Source organism: Schistocerca piceifrons, chromosome 9, assembly GCF_021461385.2.
Source record: "Schistocerca piceifrons isolate TAMUIC-IGC-003096 chromosome 9, iqSchPice1.1, whole genome shotgun sequence".
Classification (NCBI taxonomy): domain Eukaryota; kingdom Metazoa; phylum Arthropoda; class Insecta; order Orthoptera; family Acrididae; genus Schistocerca; species Schistocerca piceifrons.
The window spans coordinates 105,531,529-105,538,236 of NC_060146.1; the positions used below are offsets into that span (position 1 = coordinate 105,531,529).

Below are 6,708 nucleotides of genomic sequence, written 5' to 3' on the forward strand. Positions count from 1 at the left end.
AATAGCTTTCACCTACTCAAATGGAATTCAATTAACGAGCCTTCAACTCTATTTGCACTTTTATTTATGACGTGCTCTGCTACCTACTTTTATTTGGTGTGCGTAGCTGATAACGAAATTCAATTATCAACTTCGAACCTGTATCGTTTCACAAAGCCCGATAGCGGAAGTTTATTAACAATATTACGTGAATTAAATTTGTTAATGACAGAAACGGCGGGCGAGGCGCAACAAATTTGGCGTCCGTTCGAGGACGCTTCTTAAAAATTGATGTGTCATTAATTACTCTTATTCTAAAAGTGGTTTTCTATCACGTAAAACTGACGTAACCATTTCTGGAGTGGGAAACAGAAACGAATTTGTAAAACCCACGATGAACTGCAGAGTCCCAGCAGCGATGGAGCAAACGACTTCACGTAAATACAGTTATACCTTTTAAGTGGATTTTTCTGTGTCAAGCAATAAATTGTCTCAGAGTTCAATGTAGTGTGATTAAGTTTTCATGAATTGTGTGAAGAGAATTACAATGGTCTGATTTTTAGCACGTATTGCTTGGCAAGAATCAGCAATACGGAACGATAATATTTCATATCAAGTCGCAGTGTTACGTCGTTATTGCTTGATATTATCCTTAGTATTGTAAATATTACCCGGTAAAATAGTGTAATACGTATTAGATTGGGTAAAGAGGATCGAAGACCCATTAATGTACTAAATCGTTGCCATCTGGGGAACAGGAAAAAGAAATACAAACACTGAGACGACTTTGAACGCTGTGATCTGTGTGTTCGTTATGTGTGTCATAAGTAACACAAGAAATAAAAATTGTGGAAACCATCAGGAATTATCTTCAAAAGATGCCTTTATAGTCATAAAGAAACAGAGGAAGAATTTTTAAAATCTTTTAATTCATTAGTTCATTAATTCACACCCTGTGCAATAAAATTTTATACCATTAAATACCAAACCTTAAATACAGCGTTACAGCCTTTTTAATCGAAATTGCTCTGTAATGTTGTTTTTGAGATTTTAGTAACCATAAAGTTTCTCCTGCTAGGACCCTCACGTCAGATTCAGATGAAGGTTTCCATCCACCACTAGAAATAAAAATTGTAGAAACCATCAGGAAACTGCAGCCAGACATAAGGATACGTATTAGAACATTTCTTCAATCGCTGCCTTCACGAAGACGTCACTGTGGTACCAAAAAGGAGAAATTTGCAGCCAGGCGTCATTGACGTCACAATGACGACACGGGAGACATCTCAGCGCTGCACGAACAATCGTTCAGTAGCCAATATAAGCTTCCTGCGTCACCCAAAATATTTATTGCACGCGATCGGCTAGTTGACTTCTTCCTCAGTCACTATATTTTGAGGCCAACCCCCTCTACCCACCCCCTCCCCACCACCCCTCTTTCATTCCAGAGGAAATCAGCCAGCAGCATTCCATCTACTTTGAATCAGATACTCCCCAATCCACCATACGGTGCGTGGCGGAGGGTACCTCGTACCACAACTAGCATCTTCTCTCCCTGTTCCACTCCAAAAGAGAACGAGGGAAAAATGACTGTCTATATGCCTCTGTACGAGCCCTAATCTCTCTTATCTTTGTGGTCTTTCCGCGAAATATAAGTTGGTGGCAGTAAAATTGTACTGCAGTCAGCCTCAAATGCTGGTTCTCTAAATTTCCTCAGTAGCGATTCACGAAAGGAACGCCTCCTTTCCTCCAGAGACTCCCACCCGAGTTCCTGAAGCATTTCCGTAACACTCGCGTGATGATTAAACCTACCAGTAACAAATCTAGCAGCCCGCCTCTGAATTGCTTCTATGTCCTCCCTCAATCCGACCTGATAGGGATCCGAAACGCTCGAGCAGTACTCAAGAATAGGTCGTGTTAGTGTTTTAATAAGCGGTCTCCTTTACAGATGGACAACATCTTCCCAAAATTCTACCAATGAAGCGAAGACGACTATCCGCCTTCCCAACAACTGCCATTAAAGGCTTGTCCCACTTCATATCGCTCTGCAATGTTACGCCCAAATATTTAATCGACGTGACTGTGTCAAGCGCTACACTACTAATGGAGTATCCAAACATTACAGGATTCTTTTTCCTATTCATCTGCATTAATTTACATTTATCTATATGTAGAATTAGCTGCCATTCTTTACACCATCACAAATCCTGTCCAATTCATCTTGTATCCTCCTACAGTCACTCAACGACGACACCTTCCCGTACAACACACCATCATCAGCAAACAGCCGCACATTGCTATCCACCCTATCCAAAAGATCATTTATATAAATAGAAACCAACAGCGGACCTACCACACTTCCCTGGGGCACTCCAGATGATACCCTCACCTCCGATGAACACTCACCATCGAGGACAACGTACTGGGTTCTATTACTTAAGAAGTCTTCGAGCTACTCACATACTTGGGAACCAATCCCATATGCTCGTACCTTAGTTAGGAGTCTGCAGTGGGGCAGCGAGTGAAACGCTTTCCGGAAGTCAAGGAATATGGCATCCGTCTGATACCCTTCATCCATGGTTCGCAAGATATCATGTGAAAAAAGGGCGAGTTGCGTTTCGCAGGGCGATGCTTTCTAAAGCCGTGCTCATGCATGGACAGCAACTTCTCTGTCTCAAGGAAATTCATTACATTCGAACTGAGAATATGTTTGAGAATCCTGCAACAAACCGATGTTAAGGATATTGGTACGTAATTTTGAGGATCCGTCCTTCTACCCTTCTTATATATAGGCGTCACAGCAATGACGAAAATGAAAGGAAGGTTCAACTATGTTATTCAAATTCTGGATGAAAGAATATCAGTGGTATGGTTCGCTGACGACATTGCAGTCTTCAGTGAATGTGAAGGACAATTACAAGATTTTTTAGATGAAGGGACAGTATAATGAGCACAGAATATTGATTGAGAGTAAACAGGAAAAGGACATAGGTAATGAGTTGTTAGCTGAAATGAAAAAGCAAGTAACTTAGCATCAAAATTGGTGATCAAGAAGTAGACCAGGCTAAGGAATTCTGCTATCTTAGAAGCAAAATTATCCATGACGGATGAAACAGAGAGATCATAAAAATCAGATCAGCTGAGGCAAATAGGACATTCCTGGGCAAGAGAAGTATACTAGTATCAAACATAGGCCTTAATATGAAGAAGGAATTTCTGTGTGCGTACGTTTAGGGCACAGCATTGTAGAGTACGACACTGTGGACAGTGTAAAAACCTTAACAAAAGAGAATGGGAGTGTTTGAGACGTGGTACTACAGAGGAATGTTGAAAATTAGGTGAACTGAGGATAAAGTATGAGGAAGTCCTCCGCAAAATAGGCAGAGAAAAGAACGTATAGAAAACACAAGCGACAGGATGATAAGACATATGTTACATGAGGGATAAACTTCTATGGTACTAGAGGGGGCTGTAGAGAGTAAATACATGCAGACAGGGATTGGAATACGTCCTCCAAATAATTGAGGACGTAGGTTGCAAGTGCTACTCTGAGATGAAGAGGTTGGCACAGGAGAGGAATTCGCGGGGGAATTTTTATTAGCTTCGGTCTCTTCTTTATTTCCAGCACCACACTTGCATTATAGGCATTCAGTAGCCCTAAGCCGGATGTGGTTTCGGCACTGGGACAAAATAAAAGCCTTACAACTGAAGTGCTATTTTCAATCTCTACCTCTGTTTTAAGGTTTGTCCTTACGTTTATGACGTTTGTCGACTCCGTTAACAATTATCTTGCAAAACTCAGTTCGTTGTACTCGTCCACCCAGTCCTGTGTGCTGTAGACAAAGACGCACACATGGACGTCCTGTTCTCCTCGGAGGCATTACATGTAACTGTATTTCCGCTTCGACGTTCACTGAATGAAATACGAGCTTAATGAGTATCGCGGATCATATTTATGCTCCCGTATAGAACTTCCTTGCAGATAGGATAAATATGTAGCTCTTCAGAATGAGATTTTCACTCTGCAGCGGGGTGTGCGCTGATATGAAACTTCCTGGCAGATTAAAACTGTGTGCCCGACCGAGACTCGAACTCGGAACCTTTGCCTTTCGCGGGCAAGTGCTCTACCATCTGAGCTACCGAAGCACGACTCACGCCCGGTACTCACAGCTTTACTTCTGCCAGTACAGTTTTAATCTGCCAGGAAGTTTCATATCAGCGCACACCCCGCTGCAGAGTGAAAATCTCATTCTGGAAACATCCCCCAGGCTGTGACTAAGCCATGTCTCCGCAATATCCTTTCTTTCAGGAGTGCTAGTACTGCAAGGTTCGCAGGAGAGCTTCTGTAAAGTTTGGAATGTAGGAGACGAGGTACTGGCAGAAGTAAAGCTGTGAGTACCGGGCGTGAGTCGTGCTTCGGTAGCTCAGATGGTAGAGCACTTGCCCGCGAAAGGCAAAGGTCCCGAGTTCGAGTCTCGGTCGGGCACACAGTTTTAATCTGCCAGGAAGTTTCATGTAGCTCTTCGTTGGTCCCGTTGGCTGCAGCGATGTCGGAGAGTTGATTTTTTACCGGATTCCTGATTTTCACGGTACACTCGTGAAGCGGTCGTACGGGAGAATCCCCCCTCCATTGCTACCTCGGAGATGCTGTGTCCCACCGTTCTTGTGCCGACTGTAACACCACCTTCAAACTCATTTAAATCTTGATAACCTACCATTATACCAGCAATAACCGATCTAACAATTGCGCCAAACGCATCTGATCTTACATAGGCGTTGCCGACCGCAGCGCCGTATTCCGCCTGTGTACATATCTCTGTATTTGAATACGCATACCTGTAATAGTTTGTTTGGCGGTTCAGTGTAATTTTGCAATTGTATTATGAGGTATATGTGGATTCGGTCTGCAAATGTGAATAGACTTTGTAGCAAAGAAGTAATAAATTTATATATATATATATATAAGGCGGTAGTATTTGTTCCCGAAAGAACAGTTCCCGTGGATGACCATGCAGCTTTGCTAGAAATGAAATGATAATTAAATGGACACCCTATCTGCAAACAGGCGTTGATGTACTTCATTGGGGACATGTTGAAAATGTGTGCCCCGACCGGGATTCGAACCCGGGATCTCCTGCTTACATGGCAGACGCTCTATCCATCTGAGCCACCGTGGGCACAGAGGATAGTGCGTCTGCAGGGACTTATCCCCTGCACGCTTCCCGTGAGATCCACATTCCCAACATGTCCACATCACTACATTCGTAGTGCGCCTAATAGATGTTTGCCCATCATACTCATTACTCGTGGCAGATTAATCTACCAAGTCCCGTACGAGTTCGGGCATAGCGTGTGGTTCAGATGGATAGAGCGTCTGCCATGTGAGAAGGAGATCCCGGGTTCGAATCCCGGTCGGGGCACACATTTTCAACATGTCCCCAATGAAGTACATCAACGCCTGTTTGCAGCTAGGGTGTCCATTTAATTATCATTTCAATACATTTATACGCTATGTCTGATGCTGACGTATTACGGTATGAATAGCGAAAATATAAGAACCAGTAAACTTGTTTCTTTTCATCATTTTGAGGGTAGTGTCAGGGAGAAAACTTCGTGAAGGTTCGAAATTAATGGTAAAGTTTGTCGGAAGTCACCATGTGCGAGCTATCTCAGATACTAAGTATTTGTGCATCGTAAGTTACGCTGCCTCACGGCTTTAATTCCCAAATAATGATGGTGTGGTCCAAGCGACAGGGCCTCACCTCAGACAGCTCGTAACTTCTAGGACCGGTTTTATGAGTACGAGGATGAACTGTTGCATCTCCCCTGATCACACCAGTAACCAGATGTCAATACTATTGAGCCGTTGTGGTGTTCTTTGTAGCGAAGGGTAAGTGATCGCTATCTACCTACGCCATTGTTACCACAACTTGCCACTGTTATTTAGAAAGAATGATACAAGGTTCCCTTGAAATCCATACGGGAACTTTATTTATCTGTTCTGAGACGACAGGAAGCTGCTTTGAAGGCCAACAAGTTTGTTATGACGTATTAGATATGGTAACGTGTCGTGTTTCTAGTATCCTCGTGTTTTTGTCGAAATCCTGTAGGCGTCTACAAGTAATTGAGAACTGGACAGTTTCATTTATTCGGTCGCGCAAAGCTGTCGCCGCAGTACAGTAAATACGGTCGGTTACAAAGTTGCGAGATACTTGGCCTCTGGTCGTGTATTTGCGTCTGCGAACGCGAACTTATTTTCCGAAGACAGCGGAAGCCTTTTCGCCCTGGGCTGCAATTTCAGGTTCTGAGAATCCCACGGCTCCCCCCGCTGGCGTAACGAAAACAAAGGAGGAGTGCGATATGCGCTCCGCTGGTGTCTTTGCCTCCACTGGAGCGTGAACTCGCCAAGTTTCGGCGCGCCTCGGCGCCGGTCCCGGCGTACAGAAAACTTGGCGGGCCACGCCCCCCTAGGGCGGTTTCGGTAAGCCCTTTCTGGCTGGGCGGTGGGGGGGGGGGGGCGGGGCGTGGGGTGGGGGGGGGAGGGGAGAGAGTGGACCTCAATACGAACGGATATCGGAATCCCACCCGCCCTTACCCCTGCCTCTGCCCCTACCCTCACTAAGCGGGGCCATATTCATCTTCGTGCGCTCTCTTCCCTATTAGCTCAGCCGGATGCCTTTTCAAGCAGGCACAACTCTTGTGCGTCCTCTTTGCGACAGTATGAAAAGT

General features: G+C 44.4%; 1 non-coding gene across 1 annotated transcript; it reads right to left on the bottom strand.

The window, feature by feature from the left end:
* Positions 1-5,082: 5,082 nt before the first annotated feature.
* Trnat-ugu lies at positions 5,083-5,157 on the bottom strand. The gene has a single exon. It is a non-coding gene; the product is annotated as a tRNA-Thr (tRNA).
* Between the last annotated feature and the right edge of the window lie 1,551 nt (positions 5,158-6,708).